Here is a 27,035-nt window from a genome sequence, read left to right as displayed (position 1 = left end):
TCCATAGCCATTCTTTCACAGCTATCATATCCATCAAAATCCATCAACAGTTGTTAGCCTATACACTTCGTCTATCATATCCGACTGCTTATCCTCATCATTAGGTCGTTAGGTGTCTTGGTACTGGCACATGTCTGCAGTTTTATTTTACTTAGCGGTTTTGGTCGTTCAATCAGGGTTTTCAAAATACTATCAGAGCAATCGGGGAAATGTTCTTATGGGTTTTGCTTCTATTCTTCGAATTTGGAGCAGTCTGAAATTATTCCTTGTAAACAATCTTGAGCTCAGTTTTCAGGGATATTCTCATTGTACTGGATATTCTGTTTTCTGAGATTTTTCACCCAGCTGAAAGACACACTTGAGATCCGCGATTTTTATAAGAACAGCCTCAAAATTACAGATTGGGAAATGCAAACTATCTCCTGGTCATCTGTGTTGGAAAAGACCGTTCAATTTCAAAGTATTCAACGACTCTATGTTGTCAAAGATATTTCAGCTCATGATGTTATAATGCGTATCATGCGCAAAGACAATTTCTTAATCAGGATGTAGAACAAGGGTGTGTTTGCCATGTCTATTCCTCGGTGGGTTCTTGGTGCAGGTCCTATGGTTCATAAAGCAAATGGCACCGAGAATTGCCTGATGTTGACAAAGACTCTGGAATGGACTAAAGCATACTAGCAGAAAAAGAACAGCCTGAGTTGGTTGTCTTGAACATGAAAATGGATGGGGAGCTAGATTGGAGTGAAATGGAGTTCTTGATTAAGTGGAAAGGACAGTCATATACGCACTGTCAATGGCAATCTCTGTCTGAGCTTCAAAATCTGAATGGTTTCAAAAAGGTGTTAAACTATATAAGGAAGAAGTATCTGACAGCAGAGATGTCAGCGGAAGGAGATTCTCAGAGTGATTTCCAAAAGGAATACCATGAGATTATTTATGATATTTGTCAACAACCACTTCAGTTGCCTCTGCCAAATGTTTCAAGTACAATTCAGGAATTTCAGAAAGTGGAGGACTATTTATCTATGGTGGAACAGTAACCTTCTGAGATAATGCAGGATGCAGTGATTCCATCCATAAGTGCGTTGGTAAAGCCAGAGCTTCTAAGGCACCAAGACAAAGATGTCAGGCTCATTGTTGTTACTTGCATTAGTGAAATCACTAGAATAACGGCACCTGAAGCACCATATAATGATGATTTAATGAGGGAAATATTTCAGTTGATTGTTGGAAGCCTTCAGGGACTAGATCAAATGAATAGTCCCACATTTGGAAGGAGGGTAATAATTTTAGAAACTGTCGCAAAAGTCAGGGCATGCGTTGTCATGCTGAACCTTCAGTGTGATAATCTCATCCTTGACATGTTTCAACATTTCCTTGCCAGTGCTAGTGAGAATCACACTGAAAACGTATCTGCTTCAATGCAAACAATTATGAGTTTGGTTTGAATGAGAGTGAAGACATATCACAACAACTGTTATCTATTTTACTGAATAGCTTGAGAAGAGACAAGCAAAAAGCTTCACCAGCTGCCCTTGCACTAGCTGTAAATGTTGTTAAACGCTGTGCAGAAAAGTTGAGGCTAATAGCTCATTTACAGGTTGTTCCCATAACCTTGTCCAAAGCATCAACTATGCGAAGTGCATTTTTAGAGGCAGGGAAGAAGACTGTGCTTTTGAAATTACACAGCAGTTTCGTAGCGCGCTACGAAACTGCTGTAGCTGCATGTTACAATTCAGTTGATCAATCATGATTGACAAAGCGGCAAATCTTTTTGAAAGGTTTTGTCATCACACAGGTACATGAAAACGGTGGACAGCACATCAAGGACGTGGCAGTCTGCTCTATTTTGGGTAATTAAAGGATAAAGGACATGCTTCTTTGGATTCGAACATTTTGAAGTAAACCAAAGACCAGTAAAACAGGGATAATTTCCTATGTTTCAGGACAATGGAAAATGTGTGACATTGAAGACCAACATGGAGCCTTGAAGATCCATCACAGCCAAACTAAAAGAGACCACTTGTCAGGGAATAACATTTTGGTGCGTCTGCCAGGAGTCTGAAGATTATTCATTCCCGAAATCAAGAGACTGAACTTCTGAAGGTAGCAGGAGCTCAGAAATCTTTTTGAGGCTGCAAATCTACCTTGGCGACTCCATTGTTGAAGAATTCGAAATTCATAGATTCATGGTGATTCCACTGGAGTTATGAAGGACCCAGATGCTACCATTCTTATTTCAAGGTATGCATGCATAAATTTTTCAGGAATTCATGGTTTCCCAAATCATTTTCCCAAGGATGCATATTTTCTAAGGAATGGTCCAAAATTCAATGGAGAAGATTTGAGTTTAACTTTGAAGCATATATCAGATTTTTGTGATTTTACAGAGCTTCTTAGAGTTAAACATGAGGATGTTTGCATTATGTTGTTCTATGATTCATTTCAAGGGAAATGTAAACAATGGATTGAAAGCTTTCCTACCAAATCCATTAAGTCATTTGAAGACTTTTGGCTTATGTTTTTGGAGGAATGGATGGATAGATCAGATGCGGTGGCAAACTCTCCTTCAATTCAAGGTTTCAAACAGTGGAATGATCATCATACTAATGAAGAAATAGTTGAAAATTTTTCTTTGTCCTTGTCTTCTTATCTAAAATCATTTGAGTGCAAGGCAAAGGATAAGATGAAATTTTTGGATGAAGTTGCTAAAGCCATTGAGAAAGACATTGAAGGTTTACAAGGTCAAATTCAGGCATATAGTTTTCATAATCATGATCATTATTTTCAGAAGCTTTCTATGGCAGAACACAAGGAGAGAGTGTTGCTTCCTTTCTCTTTCACGATTGAGGAACTGTACACTGTTGTTGAAGATCAGTTTTCACAACCAGAAAGTTACAAGAATCATCAAGCTGATCATGTATTCTGGGATCCTATAGCCAAATATATGGAAGAGTTTTACTCTCCAGTGTTTCAGTTTTTCTATGAAAATCAGAGGCAATTTCAGTGGCAGTGGTCATCACAATATCATATTGGCTCTGAACTCCGATACAGTCAAGAGCCTCCAATATCAGATAAGACAAATGATTGCCTACATTGGAAATTTCACATTGATTGAGCTGAAAGAAGTTTGAATTGATAGGGTAGGTAGGTAGGAAAATGCAAATAAGCTCAAGGTCAACTGAGCATTTTTTAGTGATGTAGATTTCTTTCTCCTACAGTGATCATCAAGCTTAAGCCCGAGGTGAAGGCCCAAGAAGCTAGAAAGGGATGTTTGTCAAGAAAATTTCCGTTTGTCATAAAAAAATAAAAAAAAATAAAGCACTGGACCTACGAGTTCTTAGTGTACTATAGGAGCACACTATCCCAAGTGGAGCCACTGTTATCACTCAAGAAAAATTTCTAAATTGTTCACATCAGTTCGATTGTTTGCCAAAGGGTTGGTGTCAATTTTGGGTCTAGTCTTTTCATCTGGTTTTAGAGTCTAAATAGTTTGAATAGGAGTCTTGTTAAGAGTATTGTTGGTATGTATAAAGGGGTCAATTCTCTGTTTTAGTCTATCATTGGTCTCACATCTCACATGGATATCATATGTCCAAACTCATTTCAAAGCCGAAATTGTCTAGGTGATTTCGTAACGCCTGTAATCATTTTAAAGTGGTTTTCCAGCACATAAATCCTTTTTAGCAGTTTCGCAGCGCAACATGTTTGAGGTGATTTCGTAGCGCATAATTCATATTTTGCACTGGTTGCGCTACGAAATTGGGGATTTGTTCGAATCCATAGCCATTCTTTCACAGCTGTCATATCCATCAAAACCCATCAACAGTTGTCAGCCTATACACTTCGTCTATCATATCCGACCGCTTATCCTCATCATTAGGTCGTTAGGTGTCTTGGTACTGGCACATGTCTGCAGTTGTATTTTACTTAGCAGTTTTGGTCGTTCAATCAGGGTTTTCAAAATAGTATCAGAGCAATCGGGGAAATGTTCTTATGGGTTTTGCTTCTATTCTTCGAATTTGGAGCAGTCTGAAATTATTCCTTGTAAACAATCTTGAGCTCAGTTTTCAGGGATATTCTCATTGTACTGGATATTCTGTTTTCTGAGATTTTTCACCCAGCTGAAAGACACACTTGAGATCCGCGATTTTTATAAGAACAGCCTCAAAATTACAGATTGGGAAATGCAAACTATCTCCTGGTCATCTGTGTTGGAAAAGACCGTTCAATTTCAAAGTATTCAACGACTCTGTGTTGTCAAAGATCTTTCAGCTCATGATGTTATAATGCGTATCATGCGCAAAGACAATTTCTTAATCAGGATGTAGAACAAGGGTGTGTTTGCCATGTCTATTCCTCAATGGGTTCTTGGTGCAGGTCCTATGGTTCATAAAGCAAATGGCACCGAGAATTGCCTGATGTTGACAAAGACTCTGGAATGGACTAAAGCAGACCAGCAGAAAAAGAACAGCCTGAGCTGGTTGTCTTGAACATGAAAATGTATGGGGAGCTAGATTTGAGTGAAATGGAGTTCTTGATTAAGTGGAAAGGACATTCATATACGCACTGTCAATGGCAATCTCTGTCTGAGCTTCAAAATCTGAATGGTTTCAAAAAGGTGTTAAACTATATAAGGAAGAAGTATCTGACAGCAGAGATGTCAGCGGAAGGAGATTCTCAGAGTGATTTCCAAAAGGAATACCATGAGATTATTTATGATATTTGTCAACAACCACTTCAGTTGCCTCTGCCAAATGTTTCAAGTACAATTCAGGAATTTCAGAAAGTGGAGGACTATTTATCTATGGTGGAACAGTAACCTTCTGAGATAATGCAGGACGCAGTGATTCCATCCATAAGTGCGTTGTTAAAGCCAGAGCTTCTAAGGCACCAAGACAAAGATGTCAGGCTCATTGTTGTTACTTGCATTAGTGAAATCACTAGAATAACGGCACCTGAAGCACCCTATAATGATGATTTAATGAGGGAAATATTTCAGTTGATTGTTGGAAGCCTTCAGGGACTAGATCAAATGAATAGTCCCACATTTGGAAGGAGGGTAACAATTTTAGAAACTGTCACAAAAGTCAGGGCATGCGTTGTCATGCTGAACCTTCAGTGTGATAATCTCATCCTTGACATGTTTCAACATTTCCTTGCCAGTGCTAGTGAGAATCACACTGAAAACGTATCTGCTTCAATGCAAACAATTATGAGTTTGGTTTGAATGAGAGTGAAGACATATCACAACAACTGTTATCTATTTTACTGAATAGCTTGAGAAGAGACAAGCAAAAAGCTTCACCAGCTGCCCTTGCACTAGCCGTAAATGATGTTAAACGCTGTGCAGAAAAGTTGAGGCTAATAACTCATTTACAGGTTGTTCCCATAACCTTGTCCAAAGCATCAACTATGCGAAGTGAATTTTTAGAGGCAGGGAAGAAGACTGTGCTTTTGAAATTACACAGCAGTTTCGTAGCGCGCTACGAAACTGCTGTAGCTGCATGTTACAATTCAGTTGATCAATCATGATTGACAAAGCGGCAAATCTTTTTGAAAGGTTTTGTCATCACACAGGTACATGAAAATGGTGGATAGCACATCAAGGACGTGGAAGTCTGCTATATTTTGGGTAATTAAAGGATAAAGGACATGCTTCTTTGGATTCGAACATTTTGAAGTAAACCAAAGACACGTAAAACAGGGATAATTTCCTATGTTTTAGGAAAATGGAAAACATGTGACATTGAAGACCAACATGGAGCCTTGAAGATCCATCACAGCCAAACTAAAAGAGACCACTTGTCAGGGAATAAATCCTGATTGTAATAAATGCTACATTCAGCATGATGTAGAATTAGAATCCTAATTGTTTTAGGATTTTAGAGCTGTCAATTAGTAGTCAGTTGTATTTATTAGTTAGTTAAAGGGTTAATAGGTGTCATTAGAAGTATTTTTCGAGTTCCCTTAATGTTTAAGGAGGAATCTCGATCAGTTAGAAGGAGAGCTCTATATATAGCTGAAACAGCAATGTAATCAAGGTTGGAAATTTTATGAAAAAAGCTGGTATTTGGCCTATGTAAGACTCATTTTCAGTAATATACATGCTGAACTTTACTTCTCAGGATTCATGAAGGATTTTTTATGTTCAGAATATGTGATGTTGTCTTTTTCTTAATTCTTACAGTGGTATGGATGTATAATCACTCAGAATTCACTAAATGTGCTCTGACTTCCTGTATACATTTATAAACTGTGTGGTCCCATATGAGTTTATGTTCTGAATGTTTAAATGCTGAATGCCCTGACTTCCATGTAAGGTTGAGTTCATTGTTATATTGAGGTGTTGTTGACTCCATAATCCAAATGGATAGTTTTGTTTAATGTGTTTCCACCATTCATATTTTTCACAGTTGTTCTACAAGAGTTAGCCATCTTATCTTTAATCAAAATCATTAACCCATCAAGAGAGAGCCCTCTCAGGTTGAGGAGGCTAAGCCTCAGCCTAAAGTCGGTTTGAAATAGTTACACTGAGATAGTCTGATCAGCAGCCTATCAGGGTCCTATTTTGGTGATAACACTTTCCTTGAGGATTGCGCAGTTACTTCTTCAGGTTTTGTGAGTGTGATGAGGCCAATTCACACATGTGACATCATTGGACCCCAAGAAAAACTACGCAAGGAAATAGGAGGCTTCGAGGGCTTGAGGAGGACATATATAGTGTCTATTTAGTTTGTGATCTGTATTGTTTGATTGCAGAGAGAGTAGGATAGCTTGAGAGATGATTCTTTTTGTAACTTGAACATATTTCCACTTGTATGATAATACAAAGATTGGGGTTTTAGGCTGAGGCTTTCCCTGGGTTATTTCTTCTGTGTTATGTGTGATTGATTTCTTATTCTCAGTTATATGCGTTCTCATTGATCTTTCTCATATTCGATTAAGCTTCCACAAAGTTTGTTGTAGAAGTAGATCTTGTATTTTTCTTTAGTATATTGCATAATCTGTTGATCTACAGTGGGAATTTCTACACCTTAGAAATTATCCTTTTCATATGGATGGTGGCATCCATGTCGTGGACCCATAGACATGATCCTTTTTAGATGGATTGCCACATCTGTATTGTTGATTCATCTATTATATATTGATGCCTATTCAGATATATTATCAGACATATGTATATATTAGAGTTGTCATATGTTGTATCATGTTTGATTTGCATTTCTCTTGATGGTGATCTTCCAAGTTCCTTGCCTTAACTGATAAAGCACTTCAACCATCACTTCCTGTTCTGATTTCATGCTTTAGGGGGAATCTTTTACATAGTATTTTGTCACATTCCCAAATATGTACCTAAAGTGTTTTCCTTTATTCCATTGTCGTCACAAATGTTGTAAAGCGACAAAAGTTATGTAAATGGATTCACCATGAATTATATGCTCAATACATCCTTGAAGAGATGGAGAACTAATGTCTTGAAGTAATTATGGAAAAACTTGTGAAAACCCCTCATTTTCAAGACGAATGCTACTTTTAGTAGGTGAATCTGTGCTGGTAACCTTATGTCTAACTAGTGATTAGTGTTGACAGTGCGACTTTTGATAGGAAAATCTACGTTGATCCTCTTCAGGCATTTTCTCAAAAAATATTGAGAACGGTGAGCTGGCAGTTGTTGGATGAAGATATGGTCAAGTCCTCCCATTTAGAGCCTTTGATCCTACCTTTAGGGATCTTACCTTTGGGATAAGTACCTTATTCCCCCTTTGGGGGATCTTTAACCTCCTCTCCATCACTATAAATCCGTTCTTCACTTTCCTCAATGGGTTGGTCATTGTTGGTTGCCATTCTTCTGCTTAATTGTGCCTAGATGCTACCATTTTGGTGAGAGAGGAAAGGAGATCTTGTTAAGTTTGTCTTGGAATTGGAACCATCTTGAAGGAGGCCTTCAACATCAAGGCACTAGTTGTATGCTTCCCTCTTTGATTCAATCATTAATAGAAAGCATGTTTTACTTCCCATAAGCTTGTCTATGATGGTTTTCTTAGTACAATATCCTTGTTCTATTGTATAACTTATATTCGAATTCATATGCTACGATCTGTCTTGTTGTTGTCTTTTGATATCTCTTGTAGGTATTTGAATGAAAGGAATAGCAAGGAGTGAGCCTGGGAGCTAAGGGATCGAGATCATCATCAAAGGTTGAGCACAAAGGAGATAGGTAGGCCATCTCCCTCTCTCATTTGTCATTTTGATTTAGGTCAGGGAAGTTTTCTTATTTTTTCATGGTTGTTACTAGACCCACACATTGGGCTAGAGCGATCGCTTCTATCTATAGAAGGGATTTCGTGGTTAACCAATTGGCGACTCGACTAGGGAAGCTTACACCCTTTTCATCCTCCTTTCATTGTTTTTCCTTCTCATTAATTTTGTCCAACTATCAAAAGACCTTGTATTTGGATTTATTTTAAGTTTGTCAAGAGTTACCAGGTCTACAACTTCATGTCTAGGCCCTGTAGGTTATCAAGTCTAGATTTTCTTCCTAAGTATTTCTTATTTTTCCTAAAATTACCTCGCTCAACGCATGTTTTATTAGTGACAGCTCCATTGAAAGCACCTGTTTTTCCCTGGACAATCGCGTTGAAAACCTTTTCTTCCATTTTTTATCCATGTTGAAGACCAGCGCGAGTTTTGCTATGAAACGTAGTGCTTCCATTACAGGTTTTTATATGAAAAGTAGCGCTAATGACCCTATTAGCATGGGTTTTTCTATATAAATTAGCATTGGTCCTTGAATGTGAGAAATTTTAGGGTATCTACTAAAAAATCTAGTGTGTCCTGGTCTCTGAGGTCTCTTCTCCACTTTATCTACATCAGTCTTTGTCTGTATACTTTTGATTTCTTTGTGGAATGCAAAAGATTGTCTCTTACTTGAAGTGGTAAAAATCGGATTTTGATTGAGTTTTTCCAAGTTTTGAGTCAATTGATATCTTTGTTTACTACCTGTGTGCTTGAGAATTATTGATTGTTATATTAATTAAACATGGATTTATCTTTTGCATTGATTCAAGGAATCGCTTTTGCATTGAATTAGTTTTCATTTCGAAAAATTGACTTTTCGTTAAAATTGCCTTGGATCACTTACATGAAAAGTTATTTTTTGGAATTAATTATTGGAAATAAATCACATTTTTCAATAATTGAAAACTAAATGATGCATTAGTTGCATTAAATCATTTAAACAAAAAAGAAAAACATAATTCATATAAGTGCATCTTAGGAAAAGTGAAAATATTTTTTAGTTTTTGGCATTGCATTTGGAAAATGAAATGTTTGTTGCATTCTTCATTGTTTTCATCATTGTTTGAATATATTCCCTTAGTATATGTGGTGAAGTAAAATTATGAGTGCTGACACAAACAATTTCTCTAGCCTGATAATGGGTCTAGCCACAACTAATACATTCTATGGAAAATTTCTTTAGGTTAGAACCAATTAAGAGAGCCTACCTCTTAGTATGCTTATCCCGTTTGATGATGTCCTTGCCTGCTCACTCCAGCTATCTCTCGCTTCCTTCTTCAAACACCTGAAACAAGTAAACAATAGCAAAAACAGCCATGATAATAGACAAATTGTAATTCAATCTACTTAACAAGTCAAGAAACATTAAGCCATGAACATGTAAGATTAAAAATCATGTAGGAAATCAAACGATAGTTGCATATATATTGAATTGAGAAGAGATTACAACAATTTTCTTGACGTTGCCGTTCTCCTCTGATAAAACCAAGTTCCCACACACTTCTGCTAGCATTCCATGATGACCTCAACAATAATAGTTTTAAGTCTCTTCCCTTGAGGCTTCACACTAAACCAAATTCACACTTCTCCCTCACACAACTACAGAGCTACAACTATGAATAGCTTGTTGTTTACTCCAAACTTAATTAGCACTAGCACACCAACATTAACACTAGCTTGTCCTTGGTAAAAAGGGAGGTTTATATAGGATGAATGGATGGGAGATGGATCCTCTTCTCATGGGAGAAGGTCTTATCTCTTGAGGTAGTTCCATAATTATAGGGGAAAGGAGCCCAAACTGACATCCTTGACCCCATCCAACCAAACCATTTACCAAACTATCGTTATGAAGCTTCTAGAGCTAGAAGCTTCAGCTCTTTATTTAAAAAACTTTCCATAAGAGGACTGGCACATCTAGAACAGATCTCAGTTGCTCTAGTTGGCACTAGGGACAATGTTAATCCCTTCATATCAGCACGAGGAGGACAAAGGCCATTAGCGTCAGTCTTGTAAAATGGGAAAAATAGAAGTTTTTGGGGAAATGGTGCAAAAGGAATTGTTTTTCTCATGAAGAGGGACACAATGGGAGTTTCTTCATGAAGAGTAAGTATGTAGGGTTCATTGTAGAGGTCTTGCAAGATCAAGGAATGGGGAGTATAGGGACAGTGACAAAATGCTGTGTAACAGATGCCCCCTAAAGCGTGAAGGCCGAACTAGAGTGAGGGATGAAATGCTTTATGAATCAGTGCGAGGAACCATAGTTTTCCATTGGAAAACCTGCAAGCAAGTACATATACATATACATAACTGAAAACTTTGTCAAATGATACATGAATCGTGGCATGGACGTAGCCATATAGAGAATGATCATGTAAACGAATCCAATTATGGGTGCAACCATTCGTCAAAGAGGATCGTAATGAAACCAAGGTATGGTCACAGCCATCCAAAAATAAGAAGGATCATAGATGATAACCCATGGTATGGTTGCAACCATCCATCTGAAATATACATGCATATCAACATAACCATGTCACCTCACTTTGCAACCTAGACTTTTGTGATCTGAGCCCAGGGTCTTGTGCTCCAACACGACCCGATCAAGGTACAAATTCTAACATGTGAATAGATGTGTTGATGTCGAACATGTTAGAAAGTTGCCTGATTACCAGTCAATGATGTAAAATGTTAACAAGCGTGAGAGAAACCACCAATAATGACAATGGTACTCAAGGTACGATCAACACAATCCACATAATTTGAATAGAGGAACTGAAGTCGAACACCCGTGAAATCACTCGATCGACAGCCAATAACGTGAGCTTGTTGTCAAGTGCAAAGAACTTGCCATTAGGGCATGCAAGCCCTAAGGTATTGGAAGGGGGTCTCTCGGTCAACTTCCCAGATAATGAGTTGACGTCGACAGGAAGTGACCCTGTCGAAGGAGGGCCATAATGTATCCCACATCATCGACGCGAGACAAAAGGATGCAAAATGACTTTAGATGATACAGGGTATCAGAGGTAAATGTAACTGTAGAAGGACAACTCTTGGACATATCAGCGACATGACTGGAAGTTTGGCAGCTTTTAGATCCACAGGATCGGTCATCATGATGATGTGGTAGAGATCAAATGGAAGGAAAAAATGAACGGCCCAACCTAAGAAGGTCAAGGATACAAAGGAGGATATCCCAACCCCACGAAGCAAAAAATGTTATGTTCAAGAGTGAGTTGCTGACACAACCAATTAGATTTCCAAATTTCTCCCCACCGTTTTTGGTAGGTACCCCAATTATTTTTTAATCACAAGCTTGAAGGGGATAACATATGATTTCACTGTAAGTTCATCCTTCGGACAAATCCGACCTAGTAAGTTTAACGAGCCCTAGGAAGGAGAAGATCATGTTCATCATGACGATGAATCTGATGTCATTTAATATTTTAACGAGTCTGACAAAGGTGTAACTCGGTATCTTTTTCATGTTTAGAGAGTGTTGGAAGCGGGATCCCCCAAGGATAGTTTTGGGGCTAAAATCCCATGTTTTAGTCAAGTTTTTGTAATATTATTGTAAAGACTCCCCATTTTGTGGTTGCAGAGCGCGAAGGTATTATATGTCACAAAGGGTATTCTACCCTTAGTTTTGTAAATTAAAGTCGGTTGTAAGAGATCTACCCATGGTCTGCGGACCATGGGATTGTATAAAAAGAGCTAAGCTCTAAGTAGTTAATAGCATAACAGGAGGAAGAGAGTCATAGATTTAGAGCAAGAAGTCTAAGTCTTGGGTTGTAGCATAGGTAGAGGCTCTGTAGCTGAGTGCGTAGAGGCCTAGGGTAGAAGTTTGCAGCTGAGTGCATGAATCCCTGCAACTATGTGCACAGGGTGAACAAAGTCTATAATACTTGGAAGATATTAATAAAAAGAGTTATTTTGTAATTTCTGTGTATTTGTTCTGTTGATGGGTTTGGATATTTTGTTTATGAATTTCCTTTATTATGCTTATATGATGAGCGAATTAATGAAATTACATTGAATAATTGAACACAATCATGAATATCTGCTTACGCAGTGATAACTTTAATTATTTGACAAGATAAGCAATTCACTTAGGATAATTGAGGAATCTGCACGACACGCTGCTATAGCAACACGAAAGTACCGGAGCTACAGGTTAGAGATGCATGAAGTTTGATCATGTACTTTCACGAAGGTATTGAAATCCAGAACATAGGGTTTGTCTTACAAGCCCTAGAGCGAGATCACCTTCGTGAAGGCATGGATAGAAGATATCAAACGACATCACAACCATCTCAGGGTGCGAAAACTTTGTTCCAGCATCCCCCCATACTGCTTTGGGTGATACTTCGATCCACACTCCACAAGCTAATGCCGAAAGGGCTAGTAGTGTAGGGATTTGTTTGGCTAAATAATGTTGAACCTGGGTCAGGCCCCCTCAAGCCAACAAATGGTTCTGTTTCCAGGACCAGAATCTACATAAGAGATGTGTGATGTCGTATCACTAGAATCCAACTAAGAAGGAGATTAGAGACTGGTTGGATAGAAAGATCCACTAATTCGCGGAATAGGAGAATAGAAACCTGCGACTAACAAAGGAACAATGGTTGTACTGGTACCTATATACAAAGATCCATGAAATACTTTTCTGCTCTTTCCTTATTGAGTTATACCAGTGGATCACAAAGCTAGCAGATAGCCAAGAAAGGTGGAAAATTGACAGTCCTATTGTGTGGACCCCAGAGCTAGTGCGAAGGTTGGAAGCATCAGAGGATAAGTCACCCGTGCTTTCGATCATTGGATCGATCGCATCATAGGAAGATTTGTGACTGAATTTGCGGTCGACACCTCAGTCAGCTATAGCGAGGCAGAGTGATGGTTTTTCAAAGGACCACGAGGTAAGTATGTAAAATATTTGAATACTTAGATTAAAATTATGTTGTGTGAAAAATGGGTTATGCAGCTACCTTTATGTTCAAGACTACGCTAAGCGGAAAAACTTACAAGAATGAAGGAAAATAGGGCCCGAAGTATAGCCCCTTGATTTCACCTTCACGAAGAGATGAAGAAGGGATAGTGAAGGTCTCTCTGTGAAGTGCTATTCAGTTAATAAGACAAGGATTCCTGCGAATACCACCTCCACGCACACCACCTCTAACTTCACCACCATCGCCTCCAACTTCACCCATACCACTTCCACCTCCACCACGGTTCAGTATGGCAAATACAGTAAATTTGCCTTTGTTCAAAGGCTTGGGAAATGAGGACGTGGACTAATTTTGGTTCATTGTGAGGGCTGTATGGGAAGCTCAAGGTGTTACAGATGATCATACAAAGAAGGTGACACTGGTTAGTTCTCTGCACGGTTGCGTGCTAACCTATTATATTAAGTAATCTAATGATAACCCAAATGTTGGAGTAGCAGATACCCAGGCAACACTAAATAGGGAATTTAGTAGGCCTAAATTTGAGGCGCAGTTGATTGTGGGATTCAAAGAAATCTTGATGCAACCCGGCGAGATGCCTTGGGAACTAGATCAGAAGCTGAAATGTACAATCTGCGAAGCCAACATGAATTTGACAGATGGACAACATTACGAATGGTTTGTGGCTTTGCTACTACCACACTTAAGGAGTGCACTGTCGCAGTAGAAGATAACAACTCAGGCAAAGTCCTTGGAGATTTCCATGAGACTACATGAGGCTTCAATGCAAGATCCTAATCTAGGAGTTTAGCAGATCCATGTGCAGCTGAAGAATCTGTGCCTTGAGATGCAAATTCTGAAGTAGGATAGGACGGTTCGACCAGAGGTATGCGAGGAGGTATGGTGCCTGAAATGCAAAATTCAGGGTCATGACATAAGACCATTTCCTAGTCTTTGCAAATTACATTTCAGGAGGAGAACCGATGCCTTTAAGGCAAAAATCTCAAGTAGGACCTAGCACGGGACCTGCATTATGGTGCACTATCTGTCAGGTAGCCGGAAAAGATGCCATAGATAACTGTCACTTGCTACATAAGTATGTACAAGCACCGGAACAAATGTTTTGCAACTTTTGTAGGTCGGTAGGACATGATGAGCATACTTGCAGGAGCTATGAATTGATGATGAATAGAACTCCCACCTACAGGGTTCAAGCCGAAATGAGGCCCCTTGACTAGAATGCAGGGATGTCGCGAACAAGATTTTAGGGGCACAGATGAGGTCAAGGTAGAGGCGGACCTGGTAGAGGTCGAGGACAATTGATTTTCTACAATTACGGAGGACCAAGACACTATGCCCATGATTTCACTAATCCAATGCATCCGTCATGTAAGTATTGCACGTTGTTTGATCATGAAATGGAAGATTGTCCTATGCTGATAGCTAGGATACATGACAAAGGGGTGCTACCACCTCTGCTGACTCAAAACCTGCAGATGATGAGATCTGAGCCATGTGAGGAAGATCCAAACGTAAATATAGTATTCAGAAGTGGAATCGCACCAAGAGTTGACAAGGGGAAACATCCAGAAGACAGTACATGGGTTTGCAAAGCCCCGATGAAAGAGGTTGAGTTTGATTTGGAGTGCGCTCATGAATCCTTCATGGAATCTAAAAAGAGCTTCACTGAGGCCTCAACCTTAGGAAGCAAGGATGAGGCTAAGCCAGAGATGGTCCCCTCTATGCTTACAACTTTCCTAGAAACCTGTATGAATTTACTGCATGATAGTAAGGTTGTGAAAGGAATACAAGAACTCATCAATAGATGCACTAGAACCACGCCAAGTGAGCCACATGTAGTACAAAAGAGGCAAGCATAAAACAAGGACAAGACGAGAGATGAGACTAACCACACAAATAGGAGAGTATGAAATGGATCAGGTCATTTTGGACCTAGGCTCAGATGCGAATGTCCTACCAAAGCAGACTTGGGAATGAATGGGGAGACCTGCACTGCAATGGTCTATGATTTAGCTAAGGATGGCGAATCAACAAAAAATCATCCCCATGGGGCGACTGTAGGGGGTGACCGTGGATATTGAGGGAGTGAACGCACTGGTGGATTTTGAAGTAATAGAGATAGTGGATGACAACAATCCCTACCTTGCACTCTTGGGAATTTATTGGGCTACTGATATGAACAGGGTAATCAATATGAAGAAGCAAAAGATGATCTTTGAGAATAAATCGCTACGCGTAATAATACCCCTTGATCCTACTGAAGGATCGCACTATACTGAACTTGTCTGTGATTATGAGAGTGATGACAACCTAGATTGTATCTATAAGATAACAGTGTGATACCAAGATTGGATGCATCCCACCATAGATGGAAGGATTATGTGGGATCGCGAAAGTTCCTGCACTTCGAACTCCAAAGAAGAAATAGAACGCTGGCAGAATCGGTTACATGAAACAACTACACTGAATTGCAACATGATGACCCGATCGCTACGTTGTGTGTCGTCAGAGGTAAGAAATTTGCCTATTTATGATGGTCTAAATGAGGTAGATATCTTTTTGGATGCATTTGAAAGGGAGGTACCATAAAAACAACGCTTCCAGGCCTTGGACTAGGCACCGTGCACTACGCTCGCAAGATGGTGGGTTACGCACAAGGGAAGCTTTGATGATTGGTGTGAATGTAGGAGGATGATGAAAACACAATTTGGGAAGCCTAAGATGCGACTGATAGATGAGTACGATGGGCAGAATGATCCGCCTGCACACCTGGCCAAATGGATTCAGGCTTATGGAGAAAATCCTCAACTTGAGTGGGTGCACCTGTTCTGTCATACCCTAGATGTTATCCCAATGAATTGGTATATAGAAATAGAGCTCCACCATGGTACAGATGAATGGGATATCCTGCGTGAAGGATTCATGATGACATTCAGTTTTAAGGATGGGTTTGACAGTATTGATGAAGCGCTCCAAGAGGTGAAAGCAACCATCTTTAGGATACCGCAGGATCCTTTAGAGCTAATTAAGCCTGAATGGGCTACTTAGCTGAGTCACACGCTCGAATGTTATAACATAATTGATGAAGCAGAGGACGAGGATCCATGAAAGATTAAAATTCTAGAAATAGAAGGCCACTGCGAGGTTCAAGGACTGCAAATTGAGAATCCTAATATAACTGCACCGGTGAAAAAAAAACAAGTCAACATCGGTATGGAGGCAGAACCTAAATTTTCGAAGATTGGAGACTACTAGGATGGTGTGACGATGGATACGGCCATGGAATTGCTCCGCGAGTACCAGGTTTTATTCCCTACCAAGTTTACAGATCTGAAAGGAATAATCAAAGACCTAGGAGTGATGAAGATCACATTAAAGCCCAACACGAAGCCAGTTAAGCAGAGGCCTTACCACCTCAATCAGAAATACAAGGAGAAGGTTCGCTTATAGTTAGACAAAATGCTAATGGGAGGCATCAGTAAGCCTATGGAAGAATCTGATTGGGTAAGCCAAATGGTGGTGCAAGAGAAGAAGCAGAAGGATGAGATAAGGATATGCATGGATCTCAGAAAATTAAATGACGCTTTTGTGCATGATCCTTTCCTGACTCCATTCATGCATGAAGTGTTGGACAATGTAGGTGGTGAGGAAGCATATTCCTTCACTGATGGGTTCTTTGGGTACCACCAAATCAAAATCATGCCGAAGGATAGGAGCAAGACAACCTTTCGACTGAGTGGGGTTGTTTTCAATACACTGTGATGCCATTTGGATTGAAGAACGTGCCTGCAATCTTTTCGCGCGTGGTTGTTGCGGCATTCAAGGAATTTATTCATAAGTTCCTGGAGGTATATTTTGATGACTGGACTATAATTGGGCTGGTTAAGCACCATGTAGCAAGCTTGCGCTTAATGTTGGATACCTATCAAAGATACCAGATCATTCTCAATCTCAAGAAATGTTTGTTTTTCGTTCCTTTTGGGAACCTATTGAGGCATGTGGTTTGCATACAAGGACTGATGGTAGACCCCATGAAGATCGCAGTGATACTGAACTTGGAAGCACCGAGGAGTGTGAAATAGCTATGCGCTACTCTAGGACATAGGGGATATTACAAAATTTTTATCAAAAGCCATGCCCAGATCACCACGCTGATGGAAAAATTATTGAAGAAGGATGTCATGTTCTACTAGAATGATGACTGTAAGAAAAGCTTGGGTATATTGAAAGAAAAGATGGTTACCACACCGATTCTAGTCTTCCTGAACTAGAAGAAAGAGTTTCATGTACATGTCAATGTGCATGTATAGCGCTAAGGGCATTACTAACACAGGATGGTGGAGAAGGCTTAGATAATCCTTTCGTGTTCGCAAGCCATAGATTATCCAAAGCAGAGAAGAACTATTCTACCACTAAACACGAGGTGATAGCTATGGTGTATGTGCTCTGGAAGTGTCGGCACTACTTGCCTGAGACCCCGTGAGTACTAATAGAGAGTCTTATGTCATCACCCCCAGAAGTTATCAATACACAACAAGTGGTAGAAGATCCGGCACAAGAGATGGAGAAACTGGTTGAAGAAGCTACCCGAGAAGTAGCTGAAGTACTGGCAAAGGTCCCTAAATCTTCGAGAACAACGAGATCGAAGCCAACCCCAACTAAGGAGACCATGAAAGATAAGAAGGGAAAGCAGCCTACCATCCCGGTGCGCACATTGCCAAGACGAAACCCAACCAAGCTCACTTCCTAGGAGAAAGGCAAGGCTATAAACCTAGAGCCATAAGATGAGGATATTGAAGACATCCCCATGAATGACGAGGATGTGGGAGTGGAAATAGAGGAGGTTGAAGCCTAGGGTGCGGACTCTATTACACGGTTGCTGGAGTATGTCCCTCTGCGCAATCCTAAGTCCAAGGTCCCCAAGGACATTGATGAAAGTAAGACTCCCCTGCAAACACCATTGCTACTAGATGAGATCACTTTTGACGGTCCACATTTGGCACGGGTGCCGATTTTTAAGCTCGAAGACTAGGACTTGGCGGACCATGAGAAGTTCCCACACCTAGCGATTGAACAGTTGATATATCGCATCATAGACACAAAGACGAGGATGACTTCACTAGAGCTGCAGAAGTGGCTCAAAGGAGTAGAGAAGGAAATATTACTCAACTTGCTCTGGGTGCCACACTATAACTGCACCCATGTGACGGTTTTAGTCATTAAGAAGCTGTTGTGCTTGGTGCATGATGGGTGTCTATGGCTGGAGGAGTCGATACCCATCACTGATATGTTGATTCATCGTATCACACTCCTGCCATATACAGGCGAAAATCCAGCTATGATCTTTGGTGGAAAGGGCGGCGAGCTGGCGCTCGCAAAATCGATGAAAGAGAAGTTAAAATTGGTGAAGAAGTTGCGCTGGTACATAATCTCCAGCATCTGTGACCTCACTGTGAAGGTGGAAATGTAGATCCCTGTAGGAAAAGTGATGCAGAAATGCCACGCCGATGAGGTGCCAACACCTGTCTTCATGCTTGCACAACAGTGTGCGAAAGGAGTCCAATTTAACTGGTTGGACTACCTTCACGACGAGTTCCTGGAAAACTTCCACGAAGCACAGGAGCAAAGCAAGACATTTCACTACGTGTGGCTCTTCCTATTAATTGTGCTCGTAGCATGGGACCTATCAGAAGAAAGCCAATTCTCCTCTGTCGTGCCAGACCTTCTTGAAGTAGTGAAGTATGCTTTGCTATAGGTGACCAAGGACATGGAGCACATTCGAGACAACAAAATCTTCTGGATCCTAATGGAAATGAATATCAAGATGGCTATCAATCGCAAGCCGTGATTGTTGCCCAGGGTATATGCTAACCTGCAGATCTATGCCGAATTCAAAGCTGATTTCCATCGGATCTCAATCAAGGCATAAAAGGACCTTGCACAAAAGTGGTACAACTTGATGTACCTAGCCACATATGATGACATTGATTTAGTGTTGGATAAATAGTCAGTGGAGTGGCGTACCTCCATGGACTTGGTGGTCGTTTGAACAATGTCCGCCACACAAAAAGAAGAAGGACAAGGCCAAGTTTAAGATGGCACAGCTAGTTGAGAAGAGGAAGAAGGAGGTCATTGAGAAGGCCAAGGTAGAGTAGATAGGAAAGGAGGTAAGAAGACAAATTGGAGGCATAGAGTGGGGCTCTAACAAAGGCGTGCAGTTTCCTTCACCTGCAACTGGAGAAGAGGACACAGAGCAGCATGGCATGGACCCTCAGGAGATGTCGGTCCGTAATAAGTGCCCGAGAGAGCCAGAAAAGGGAGGTCTGAAAAGAAGTCCAAGGTGATCAAGACCTTGCTGGACCCCATCACACTAATAGAGGGAAATTTATATGACATCGGTGACATAGTCAAAGTTGTCACCGCGGAGACCCTGCAGCAATTCTAAAAGCAGCAGCACATCGTCCTAGGGGCCATCTAGATTGGACTATAGGAGTTGCAAGCTCCCGCATCGCAAGTTGGTACGATGTCTACCAGCTTGGCTATCGGCACATTAGAGGATGCCAATATGTTGTGCAAGAAGGCTTCCAGTGGGCTAGTGCTACCGGATGGAGCACTGGCAACAGAAAATGAGGTTGCCTGGATAGTCCTTGGTGCAACAAAGGTTTCCCTTGTAGTAACAAAGGTTTCCCTTATTATTGTAGAGGTTGTCCTTGTTGTTGCAAGGGTACTTGAAGAGTACCTGAAAATTTCTGAATTGAATCTAGCCATAGCCACCCTGGAAAGTGGACGAGCCAGGCTAAATGTACTACCTAGAATGAAGGGCGTAAGGTTGATTAACTATTCTTTGAGAACCATATGGAATGTAAGGAGTTTGGTATTTGACATGAGCCTCATAGGGCTGCTGATACTAGACATTGCTCGACCTAGACGGACCAATGGGATTTTGAACTTATTGGTACTAGACATTGCCTGATCTAGTAGGATCAGCAGGGCTGTGAATAACACTAGAAGAAGGTTGGTTCATACCAAGCATCTGAGCTTGTGAGCCACTCACATTAGTGGCGCCTGACACCATAGAAACATTCAGGCTTTTCCCCCTAGGTGGTGGCACAACTTGGCCACTAACCAGAGTGATGGAGGAACTGACAGAGACATTCCTCGAGATTGCCAGTTGAACCAGATGGGTGATTAGGACTGATGATACAAGAGGTTTGGAAATGGTGGGCTGCACTGGGACTGAGGTAACAGCGTGTTGGGAGGTTAATTTCACAATGAATGGTCCTAAGGTAGGCATGGCACCTGAAGCCCAAATAGGGTTATGGTAATGTGATGAGGCACTAGGTGTACCTGAAACCAACTGTGCCAAAGACACATAGTTAGGCAACACACTGGTGGGAATGCTCCCTGTATAGGGGAAGCCTTTAGGAGGAAAAGGATGTTCTTCCTCCTCAAGTGTGTGTGGAGTAGAAACTTCTGACTCCTCGGAGAGGTGACTGCCGCATCGCCTTTAGGTTCCATATATGGGAACAAGTGATGATGAATGGCCAAAGAAGTATGAGGGGATAATTCCAAAGGAGCACCCGGTTGATCGTACAAAATGTAAGGATGGTACAGTGATATCACAACAGGGTCAAGTAGAGGATTTGGAGGATAGATAACCATTCCAAGCTGACCGTCAGTGGTCGGTGAACTCTCAAGATTTTGGACAAGATTGTCTAGAGATTCTGGGCCAAGATCAGTAGATGACCCAGTATCTAAAGTAGGTGGAGGACGAGATGACAAAGGTTGAATGCTCAGAACAATTCTGAGTTCAACACCTTGGTCCTCGAGTGACTCTGGTAACTCAGGAAATAGATCCTCAGGCAACCTTTCAGACGATGTAGAGGAAGAGGAACTAGGTGAACCAGATGGTTCAGCCACGATGACCTTGTCTTAGTTAATAGAAAAGAGACAAATAAACTTCAAGGATTTAAAATATTCTTTAAGAGAAACTCATGATTTGGTCTAGAAAATACTAATAGGATGTTATCGGATGGTGGGCAATCAATTATTAATACGCATAAATAGACTGGGGCTCTTTCATTTTTTAAGAGTCAAGAAAGAAACAAAGATGACTCTATCACTTTCAATTGGAAACAAGATCGAAAGGACAAGTGCTCGAATGATATTTTAAGTTTAATGAGTCAAAAAGATCAAATGACTACTCTGGATGATCTAAGTAAACATGATTACTAGGCAACTTTGAACTGCAGGATACCTCTCGACAAACTGAGAAGTATGAGCAGGCAATCTCCCCAAATGTTGTGTTCAGTGTATCACGTTTGCAAGGCGACTGACTGGGCTTCCTATGGATAAAGGATTGCAGCCTACAGGGGTCTCCCGTTATATATTCGACGGTATGAGGATCACAAATCTGTACTAGCATTGTCTAATGCTGAAGCTAATGATAGCTACTAGGTTTAAAGACGCCAGAACACGTCTATAGCCTATACCTTCTAGATATGGCCATTAGGTGTCAAATGTGCCTTAAGTTAATTGAGTTCATTTTAAATTTTATCTTGAGTTATGTCTCAGTTTTCAGACCTTAGCGATGTGACTGGAAAAACCTTAAATGCAACTAAATGAGACAAGACCCTTTTGATTTGATGAAATTCCTACACTAGATAGGGTAGAAAATACACAATCAAAAGCAAACAATCAAGCAACTGAAAGAAAAATGATCTTTCACTACTTCACTTTTCGAAAAAAATAAACTAATGAAAAATGCATTCCAATTCCTAATTTCCTGACAAGCACAATTCTAACATTCCTTTCAAAATAAAAATAAAAAAGAGTTCTTTTCCTTTTCAAATTCCAATGCAATCATAGTCATTAACGATGCTGAATACTGTAGCATAATGATGCAACAAACCAAAATTTCATACTTTTTCATGAAATGAACTTTCACATGCAACACTTCAATGAAAATTTTTCGAGACAATTAGCTCTTCAAGAAAAAGAAAACATGGAAAAAGAGACACATTCATACTAATGAAGCACTGACTTTACCAAAAACAAGACAAGAAATGTAATCCATGCCAGAAAAGAAAAGTTCAGACAAGCAAATGAAAACTTTGCAAGATTGTGTAATGGAGGTCAAAGTCGTAAAAGGACTGCAAACAAAATCCAAGGAGTAAGTACACCAACTCGACTAATTGAGTTCACAATTAGCTGAATGGATGACAATCTAGATGCCCTAGTGTCACAAACCATCCAATGACTCAAGAAATCAAGAAAAAATATGATAAGCCAACAAGCAAACAAAACCAAATGAAAAGCAACTTCCTAGTCAGCGTGAAAATGGTCTAAAAGGATTACGGGGTCAAAATCATGAGAGCAAAACACACTGGCCAAGATTGGGGACAAACCCTAATCTTCACTTATAGGAATCGACATGACTACCTAATTGAAAATAAGCACTAGAGGTAGGTCGGCACAACTATTTCTTAGCATCTTGCACTGATCGGCGCAACTATCAACGGATTAAACGCACTAAGCGAGGGAGCCAAGAAAAAAATAAAATAAAAAATTAAAACAAGGACTAGATCTGCTACTATGAATTTCCAATGTAGACTAGTAAGCAAAAGAAAAGAAATAGAACCAAAGGGAAAAAGTGGAACTAGAAAAGTTCACACGAAATCATGAAATCTCAAACAAGGCAAATAAAAGGATTGGTTCCTGAGTGGAGTCGCCAATTTGTGGTGAAGTGAAATTATGAGTGTGGACACAAACAATTCCTCTAGCCCAATAATGCATCTAGCCACAATTGATACATTATATGGAAGATTTCCTTAGGTTAGAACCAATTAAGAGGGCCTACCTCTTAGTACGCTTATCCCATTTGATGATGTCCTTGCTTGCTTGCTCTAGCTATCTCTCACTTCCTTCTTCAAAAACCTAAAACCAATAAACAACACCAAACAACAACCATGGTAATAGACAAATTGTAATTCAACCTACTTAACAAGTCAAGAAAAATTAAGCCATGAACATGCAAGATGACAAATCATGTAGGAAATCAATCGATAGTTGCGTATATATTTAATCGAAAAGAGATTACCACCAATGTGTTGACGTTGTCGTTCTCCTTCAACAAAACTAGGTTCCCACACACTTCTGCTAGCATTCCATGATGACCTCAACAATAATAGTTTTAAGGATCTTCACTTTAGGCTTCACACTAAACCAAATTCACACTTCTCCCTCACACAACTAGAGAGCTACAACTATGAATAGCTTGTTGTTTACTCCAAACTTAATTAGCACTAGCACACCAACATTAACACTAGCTTGTGCTTGGGAAAAAGGGAGGTTTATATAGGATGAATGGATGGGAGATGGATCCTCTTCTCATGGGAGAAGGTCTTATCTCTTGAGGTAGTTCCATCATTATAGGGGAAAGGAGCCCAAACTGACATCCTCGACCCCATTCGGCCAAACCATTTACCAGACTTCCATTACGAAGCTTCTAGAGCTAGAAGCTTTGGCTCTTTATTTAAAAAAAATTCCATAAGAGGACCGATGTGATTGGAACAAAGCTCAGTCACTCCAGTCGGCACTAGGGACAGTGTTAATCCCTGCATATCAATGCGAGAAGGAAAAAGGCCATGAGCGTCGGTCTTGTAAACTAGGAAAAACAGAAGCTTTTGGGGAAATGGTGAAAAAGGGAATTGTTCTTCTCATGAAGAGGGACACAATGGGAGTTTCTTCATGAAGAGTAAGCATGTAGGGTTCACTGTAGAGGTCCTCCAGGATCAAGGAATGGGGAGTACAGGGATAGTGACAAAATGTTGTGTAACATTATATTATCTTTCATCAAAATAGAAAGAATCCTTTTCTCATGATATTTGAATCATAGGAGTTCAGGTGACATCACTTTGAGCCTTAAAACTAAAACTTAATTGAAGATAAACTTAAAATTTACCTCAATTAACCTAAGGAACATTTGCAACTTAACACAAACATTTAGAGGTCTAGGGTAGAAATGTGTTTTGACATCTTTAAATGTAGGAGATGTGATTATTTTCCAACATTGTATCTCGCAGATGAAATCTCGTTCCATATACAGAAGTGTATAGGACCATTCTCTAGTACTTTCGAGTATATTTAAGGTTCTCCATGCATGGTAAGTATATGGGAATGCTCTCATTGAATGATTACACATTAGGCAACACTCCCACGTACGATCATGTATATTTTGGGAGCCCCCTATAGGTTTCTATCCATCCATAAGTAACCGAGTTTTCTGCCTTGTATACCATGATACATTGAACATAACATTCGGGGAGATTTCCTATCATACATTAAGTCCTTGGTTAGCCAAGGTGTATATTACAGTTCACAGTTGCTTGGTAAAACTTTATGCCTAGTTACCCATTTTTAATTTATTTTTTGTTAAGTTCTAAAATCAATTAATTGACCGTGGAAAAACATCCTTCCTGTGGACATACTCCTTAGTAGATCTTAGGTTGAAACCAATGGAAGCAATTCCCAAGTTCACTAACCATGGAAACCCCTCTAACGGGAATCCTAGTCCTTTTCCTTCCTTTGGAAATGTTGGTGCTCCCTATATGGCAATGTCGTCCTTCCTGGTTTTTCCATTGGTGTTCTGATTTGGTTATTTTTGTCCCCTATGGTTCCGAATGTCCAAATTTCTCCTCAACGAGGCTCTATTCCACCTGAACCATATCAACCTCCTGTGGATCTTAAATTTTACCCTTTTTCTTCTTCACATTTTTAGTATTCCTCCTCTTTTTCTTCTTCGTTTGGTGAAAACATGCACATTAGTAACTAGGTGGATAAGAAGAAGAAGAAAATGAATATTAAGAAGAAGAAAAATAAGAAAGGGGGAAACCAAGCATTCGATGCTACTGATGTAATTAATGTTGAGAAACCTTCCAATAAACCTAATAAACTGAAATTCCCTTGCAATATTTGTAAGGATAACCACCTTCTTCGAGAATGTCTTGGTATTCCCAAAATGTTAAAAGTGTGGTCCACAGGTTCACATCAACCTTTGTCATCAGTCTCTGGAGACCATGCTGGTGATAAACCTTCAACTAGTGATAGTAAAACCCATGGGAAAAAGGGAAAACTCAAATTTCGCTATATGTTATGTGAAGGGAATCATCATATTCACCTTTTTCCTTGTTTGGATAATGCCTTGAAAATATTGGATAACCTTACATCTTCTCAGCCTTGTCTTGTGATTGGTTATCGAAAGCTTTCCTCTGACCCTCCACTACTTGATCAAGTGGTTGATCAAGATTCATATTTGGTCAATCCCACTCTCTCTGAAAGTGAATTCCATGAGTCTGTTCTCGACCAACCATGTTTGATAAAATGGCAAACTCGATTCCACCTTCAATTGATCATGTCTATTCTGCAGAGAGTGAAGTTCATACAGCTCAAGTTCTCCTTGTTTCTTCAAATTTCAAAGAATTATGGGGAAATCCTCCTATTCCCATGGTATAGGGGGGAAATCCCCCTATTCCCATGATACATGGGGAGATCCTCCCATTCCCATAATGCAAGAGGGAAGTCCTCCCATTCTGATGGCACCCTCTCCGAGTAGTTTAGTCACTTTCTTTGATTGGAGTCAACTGGCAGGATATCATCTTCCTTCCTATGTGCCTTTCCAGACCATGGTGCAGGCTTATAATATGGTTGTACCTAGAACAGTTATATATGAAGGCGTGCCTGTAAGTATTATGTCCTCCACTGCTTGGAAAGATTTCGGTTCTCTGCAACTTCTGTCTATTATCTTTTAACAAAGGAACCAATCAACCGTTAGAGATTCTTCCTAAGTTACCTATTACTTTGGGGCGAAAAATAATCTATCTCGATGTGATGATTTTCCAAGGTCCTTTAGATTTTAATATACTCCTTGGTCATGACTATGTTTATGTCATGGGAGCTCTTGTCTCTTCTCTCTTTCATGTGTTGTGTTTCCCACATGAAGGAAGAATTATGACCATTGATCAGCTGGCGTTTGTTGGTCCTATTTTAGCTCCCAGTCAACCATATTCCCTAAATGGTTTGGGATATCCTCTCTTTTCCACCTGCCTTCATGATTTTGAGAAATTCATTTTCCTCTTATTTGATCACCCATGTTGTCACCATGACCTCTGATCCCATTTTGAGTCAGATGCTTCCAATATCCAGAGTCAAGTCGCCGGTATGTTCAAGCGAAGTCCTATCTAGAAAGTCAAACTTCATATACTTATTTGATCCTATATGTAACAATATTGAATCACTTCTATCATTTTGAGATATCCCATGTTTCATTTAGATGGTGTGGGAAACTTTATAGCCCTCCTTCGATGGATCACTTCATTTTGACTTCATCTCATTATCCAGGAAGATGATTTAGAAACACCCTTTCAGTACCTTTGAGCTTGCATGTCTCAATGTAAATTTCTTCATATTTGATGATAGGCTTACATCATTAGCCTTTGATCGAATGATTTTGCAAGTGTTCGACCTCAACTCACCTATTCACACTTGAAGATTGTACTCTTGTACCTTGAGGGCCATCGTAATTATTGGTGGTTTCTCTCATGCATGTTAATGGTTTACATTATTGACCAATAATCAGGTGGTTTCTACCATGTTCAACGTCAACACATCTATTCACATGGTTATATTTGTACTTTAGTCGGGATAGAGATGAAGACCCTGGATCTCATCTATTAAAATCCAAGTTGTGAGGATTTATTGTGTATTCATGAT

The 27,035-nt window shown here is 39.9% G+C and overlaps 2 pseudogenes; both read left to right on the top strand.

The window, feature by feature from the left end:
• The first annotated feature begins 1,055 nt into the window (after window positions 1-1,055).
• On the top strand, window positions 1,056-1,451 carry LOC149221861 (sister chromatid cohesion protein PDS5 homolog C pseudogene; annotated as a pseudogene).
• A 3,386-nt stretch (window positions 1,452-4,837) lies between these two features.
• LOC149221860 (ubiquitin-conjugating enzyme E2 22-like) overlaps window positions 4,838-27,035 on the top strand; it is a 51,022-nt pseudogene continuing 28,824 nt past the window's right edge.

This window comes from Pinus tabuliformis, chromosome Q (assembly GCF_031772625.1).
Source record: "Pinus tabuliformis cultivar Carrire ecotype Pingquan chromosome Q, CPIR1, whole genome shotgun sequence".
Classification (NCBI taxonomy): Eukaryota; Viridiplantae; Streptophyta; class Pinopsida; order Pinales; family Pinaceae; genus Pinus; species Pinus tabuliformis.
Note: the sequence above shows the minus strand (reverse complement) of the source record. Positions and strands in the feature narration are given on the sequence as shown.